Genomic DNA, 6000 nt, shown 5'->3' with positions numbered 1-6000 from the left:
TCAGTGCAGAGCCCGATGCGGGGCTTGAACTCACAAACCGTGAGATCATGACATGAGCTGAAGTTGGATGCTTAACTGACCCACCCAGGCGCCCCTATTTTTAATATGACATTTGTAATTAAACAAAACTGAAGAATAATCATTGAATCTAGGAAAAAAGTTTTCCATGTTGAAAGCTGATGCTTTGAAAAGAGTAGATTAATAAATAGAGAATGAGGGCAGAGATGGGAAATTTCCTGGTTCTCTGCAGGCATCTTCTGCACATGTCCAAGGGGCTAGGGGATAAGTCCTCAGGTTCTTTGTCATTTCTAATTGGAATCAACACCTGGGGCAGGCACCTGGGTGTCTCAGTCGATTAAACATCGAACTTTGGCTCAGGTCATGATCTCACAGTCTGTGGGTTCGAGCCCCTTGTCGGGATCTGTGCTGACATCTCAGAGCCTGGAGTCTGCTTCAGATTCTGTGTCTCCCTCTCTCTAACCCTCCCCTGCTCATGCTGTCTCTCTCTCTCTCTCTCTCTCTCAAAAATAAATAAACATTAAAAAAAAATTTTTTTTTTAAACCAATGATTTTCCAAAACGGTAACTGTCATTTTCTTTGGGAAGATGTATAACATCATATTTACTTCTATCTTCTGGTAATCAGAAAAAGCACAAATTATTTCTAAAAGAAATTTTCTTTTTTCTTGTTAACATGTTAACTACCATTAGTCGTAGACATCTTGGTCTTGACTTCGGTGGTTTTAGACAAATAGAAAGGGGATAGAGAAGAGAAGTGCTATCAGAACTCAGAAGCTTGGGGAGGTTCCGGAAGATGGCGGCGTAGGAGGACGCGGGGCTCACAGCGCGTCCTGCCGATCACTTAGATTCCACCTACACCTGCCTAAAGAACCCAGAAAACCGCCAGAGGATTAGCAGAAGGGAGTCTCCAGAGTCAAGCGCAGACTAGAGGCCCACGGAAGAGGGTAGGAAGGGCGGCGAGGCGGTGCGCGCTCCACGGACTGGCGGGAGGGAGCCGGGGTGGGGGGCGGCTCGCCGGCCATGCAGAGCCCCCGAGTCTGGCTGGCAAAAGCGGAGGGGCCGGACGGACTGTGTTCCGACAGCAAGCGCGACTTAGCGTCTGGGAGGTCATAAGTTAACAGCTCTGCTCGGAAAGCGGGAAGGCTGGAGGACAAAGGGAGGGAGAGCTGCTGAGCCCCCGGATGGCAGAGCTCAGCTTGGCGGGGAACAAAGGCGCCAGCGCCATCTCCCCCGCCCATCCCCCAGCCAAAATCCCAAAGGGAACCAGTTCCTGCCAGGGAACTTGCTCGCTCCGCGCAAACACCCAACTCTGTGCTTCTGCGGAGCCAAACCTCCGGCAGCGGATCTGACTCCCTCCCGCTGCCACAGGGCTCCTCCTGAAGCGGATCACCTAAGGAGAAGCGAGCTAAGCCTGCCCCTCCATCCCCCGTGCACCTTGCCTACCCACCCCAGCTAATACGCCAGATCCCCAGCAACACACGCCTGGCAGTGTGCAAGTAGCCCAGACGGGCCACGCCACCCCACAGTGAATCCCGCCCCTAGGAGAGGGGAAGAGAAGGCACACACCAGTCTGACTGTGGCCCCAGCAGTGGGCTGGGGGCAGACATCGGGTCGGACTGCGGCCCCGCCCACTAACTCCAGTTATACACCACAGCACAGGGGAAGTGCCCTGCAGGTCCTCACCACGCCAGGGACTCTCCAAAATGACCAAACGGAAGAATTCCCCTCAGAAGAATCTCCAGGAAATAACAACAGCTAATGAACTGATCAAAAAGGATTTAAATAATATAACAGAAAGTGAATTTAGAATAATAGTCATAAAATTAATCGCTGGGCTTGAAAACAGTATACAGGACAGCAGAGAATCTCTTGCCACAAAGATCGAGGGACTAAGGAACAGTCACGAGGAGTTGAAAAACGCTTTAAACGAAATGCAAAACAAAATGGAAACCACGATGGCTCGGCTTGAAGAGGCAGAGGAGAGAATAGGTGAACTAGAAGATAAAGTTATGGAGAAAGAGGAAGCTGAAAGAAAGAGAGATAAAAAAATCCAGGAGTATGAGGGGAAAATTAGAGAACTAAGTGATACACTAAAAAAAAAATAATATACGCATAATTGGTATCCCAGAGGAGGAAGAGAGAGGGAAGGGTGCTGAAGGGGTACTTGAACAAATTATAGCTGAGAACTTCCCTGAACTGGGGAAGGAAAAAGGCATTGAAATCCAAGAGGCACAGAGAACTCCCTTCAGACGTAACTTGAATCGATCTTCTGCACGACATATCATAGTGAAACTGGCAAAATACAAGGATAAAGAGAAAATTCTGAAAGCAGCAAGGGATAAACGTGCCCTCACATATAAAGGGAGACCTATAAGACTCGTGACTGATCTCTCCTTTGAAACTTGGCAGGCCAGAAAGGCTTGGCACGATATCTACAGTGTGCTAAACAGAAAAAATATGCAGCCGAGAATCCTTTATCCAGCAAGTCTGTCATTTAGAATAGAAGGAGAGATAAAGGTCTTCCCAAACAAACAAAAACTGAAGGAATTTGTCACCACGAAACCAGCCCTACAAGAGATCCTAAGGGGGATCCTGTGAGACAAAGTACCAGAGACATCACTACAAGCATAAAACATACAGACATCACAATGACTCTAAACCCATATCTTTCTATAATAACACTGAATGTAAATGGATTAAATGCGCCAACTAAAAGACATAGGGTATCAGAATGGATAAAAAAACAAGACCCATCTATTTGCTGTCTACAAGAGACTCATTTTAGATCTGAGGACACCTTTAGATTGAGAGTGAGGGGATGGAGAACTATTTATCATGCTCCTGGAAGCCAAAAGAAAGCTGGAGTAGCCATACTTATAGCAGACAAACTAGACTTTAAATTAAAGGCTGTAACAAGAGATGAAGAAGGGCAGTATATAATAATCACAGGGTCTATCCACCAGGAAGAGCTAACTATTATAAATGTCTATGCGCCAAATACCCGAGCCCCCAGATATATAAAACAATTACTCATAAACATAAGCAACCTTATTGATAAGAATGTGGTCATTGCAGGGGACTTTAACACCCCACTTACAGAAATGGATAGATCATCTAGGCACACAGTCAATAAAGAAACAAGGGCCCTGAATGATACATTGGATCAGATGGACTTGACAGATATATTTAGAACTCTGCATCCCAAAGCAACAGAATATACTTTCTTCTCGAGTGCACATGGAACATTCTCCAAGATAGATCATATACTGGGTCACAAAACAGCCCTTCATAAGTTTACAAGAATTGAAATTATACCATGCATACTTTCAGACCACAATGCTATGAAGCTTGAAATCAACCACAGGAAAAAGTCTGGAAAACCTCCAAAAGCATGGAGGTTAAAGAACACCCTACTAACGAATGAGTGGGTCAACCAGGCAATTAGAGAAGAAATTAAAATATATATGGAAACAAACGAAAATGAAAATACAACAATCCAAACGCTTTGGGATGCAGCGAAGGCAGTCCTGAGAGGAAAATACATTGCAATCCAGGCCTATCTCCAGAAACAAGAAAAATCCCAAATACAAAATCTAACAGCACACCTAAAGGAAATAGAAGCAGAACAGCAAAGGCAGCCTAAACCCAGCAGAAGAAGAGAAATAATAAAGATCAGAGCAGAAATAAACAATATAGAATCTAAAAAAACTGTAGAGCAGATCAACGAAACCAAGAGTTGGTTTTTTGAAAAAATAAACAAAATTGACAAACCTCTAGCCAGGCTTCTCAAAAAGAAAAGGGAGATGACCCAAATAGATAAAATCATGAATGAAAATGGAATGATTACAACCAATCCCTCAGAGATACAAACAATTATCAGGGAATACTATGAAAAATTATATGCCAGCAAATTGGACAACCTGGAAGAAATGGACAAATTTCTAAACACCCACACTCTTCCAAAACTCAATCAGGAGGAAATAGAAAGCTTGAACAGACCCATAACCAGCGAAGAAATTGAATCGGTTATCAAAAATCTCCCAACAAATAAGAGTCCAGGACCAGATGGCTTCCCAGGGGAGTTCTACCAGACATTTAAAGCAGAGATAATACCTATCCTTCTCAAGCTATTCCAAGAAATAGAAAGGGAAGGAAAACTTCCAGACTCATTCTATGAAGCCAGTATTACTTTGATTCCTAAACCAGACAGAGACCCAGTAAAAAAAGAGAACTACAGGCCAATATCCCTGATGAATATGGATGCAAAAATTCTTAATAAGATACTAGCAAATCGAATTCAACAGCATATAAAAAGAATTATTCACCATGATCAAGTGGGATTCATTCCTGGGATGCAGGGCTGGTTCAACATTCGCAAATCGATCAACGTGATACATCACATTAACAAAAAAAAAGAGAAGAACCATATGATCCTGTCAATCGATGCAGAAAAGGCCTTTGACAAAATCCAGCACCCTTTCTTAATAAAAACCCTTGAGAAAGTCGGGATAGAAGGAACATACTTAAAGATCATAAAGGCCATTTATGAAAAGCCCACAGCTAACATCATCCTCAACGGGGAAAAACTGAGAGCTTTTTCCCTGAGATCAGGAACACGACAGGGATGCCCACTGTCACCGCTGTTGTTTAATATAGTGCTGGAAGTTCTAGCATCAGCAATCAGACAACAAAAGGAAATCAAAGGCATCAAAATTGGCAAAGATGAAGTCAAGCTTTCGCTTTTTGCAGATGACATGATATTATACATGGAAAATCCGATAGACTCCACCAAAAGTCTGCTAGAACTGATACATGAATTCAGCAAAGTTGCAGGATACAAAATCAATGTGCAGAAATCAGTTGCATTCTTATACACTAACAATGAAGCAACAGAAAGACAAATGAAGAAACTGATCCCATTCACAATTGCACCAAGAAGCATAAAATACCTAGGAATAAATCTAACCAAAGATGTAAAAGATCTGTATGCTGAAAACTATAGAAAGCTTATGCAGGTAATTGAAGAAGATATAAAGAAATGGAAAGACATTCCCTGCTCATGGATTGGAAGAATATTGTCAAAATGTCAATACTACCCAAAGCTATCTACACATTCAATGCAATCCCAATCAAAATTGCACCAGCATTCTTCTCGAAACTAGAACAAGCAATCCTAAAATTCATATGGAACCACAAAAGGCCCCGAATAGCCAAAGTAATTTTGAAGAAGAAGACCAAAGCAGGAGGCATCACAATCCCAGACTTTAGCCTCTACTACAAAGCTGTCATCATCAAGACAGCATGGTATTGGCATAAAAACAGACACATAGACCAATGGAATAGAATAGAAACCCCAGAACTAGACCCACAAACGTATGGCCAACTCATCTTTGACAAAGCAGGAAAGAACATCCAATGGAAAAAAGACAGTCTCTTTAACAAATGGTGCTGGGAGAACTGGACAGCAACATGCAGAAGGTTGAAACTAGACCACTTTCTCACACCATTCACAAAAATAAACTCAAAATGGATAAAGGACCTGAATGTGAGACAGGAAACCATCAAAACCTTAGAGGAGAAAGCAGGAAAAGACCTCTCTGACCTCAGCCGTAGCAATCTCTTACTCGGCACATCCCCAAAGGCAAGGGAATTAAAAGCAAAAGTGAATTACTGGGACCTTATGAAGATAAAAAGCTTCTGCACAGCAAAGGAAACAACCAACAAAACTAAAAGGCAACCAACGGAATGGGAAAAGATATTTGCAAATGACACATCGGACAAAGGGCTAGTATCCAAAATCTATAAAGAGCTCATCAAACTCCACACCCGAAAAACAAATAACCCAGTGAAGAAATGGGCAGAAAACATGAATAGACACTTCTCTAAAGAAGACATCCGGATGGCCAACAGGCACATGAAAAGATGTTCAACGTCGCTCCTTATCAGGGAAATACAAATCAAAACCACACTCAGATACCAC

Source organism: Panthera leo, chromosome A2 (assembly GCF_018350215.1).
Source record: "Panthera leo isolate Ple1 chromosome A2, P.leo_Ple1_pat1.1, whole genome shotgun sequence".
Classification (NCBI taxonomy): domain Eukaryota; kingdom Metazoa; phylum Chordata; class Mammalia; order Carnivora; family Felidae; genus Panthera; species Panthera leo.
The sequence above is the reverse complement of the archived record's forward strand: the minus strand, read 5'-3'. Positions refer to the sequence as shown.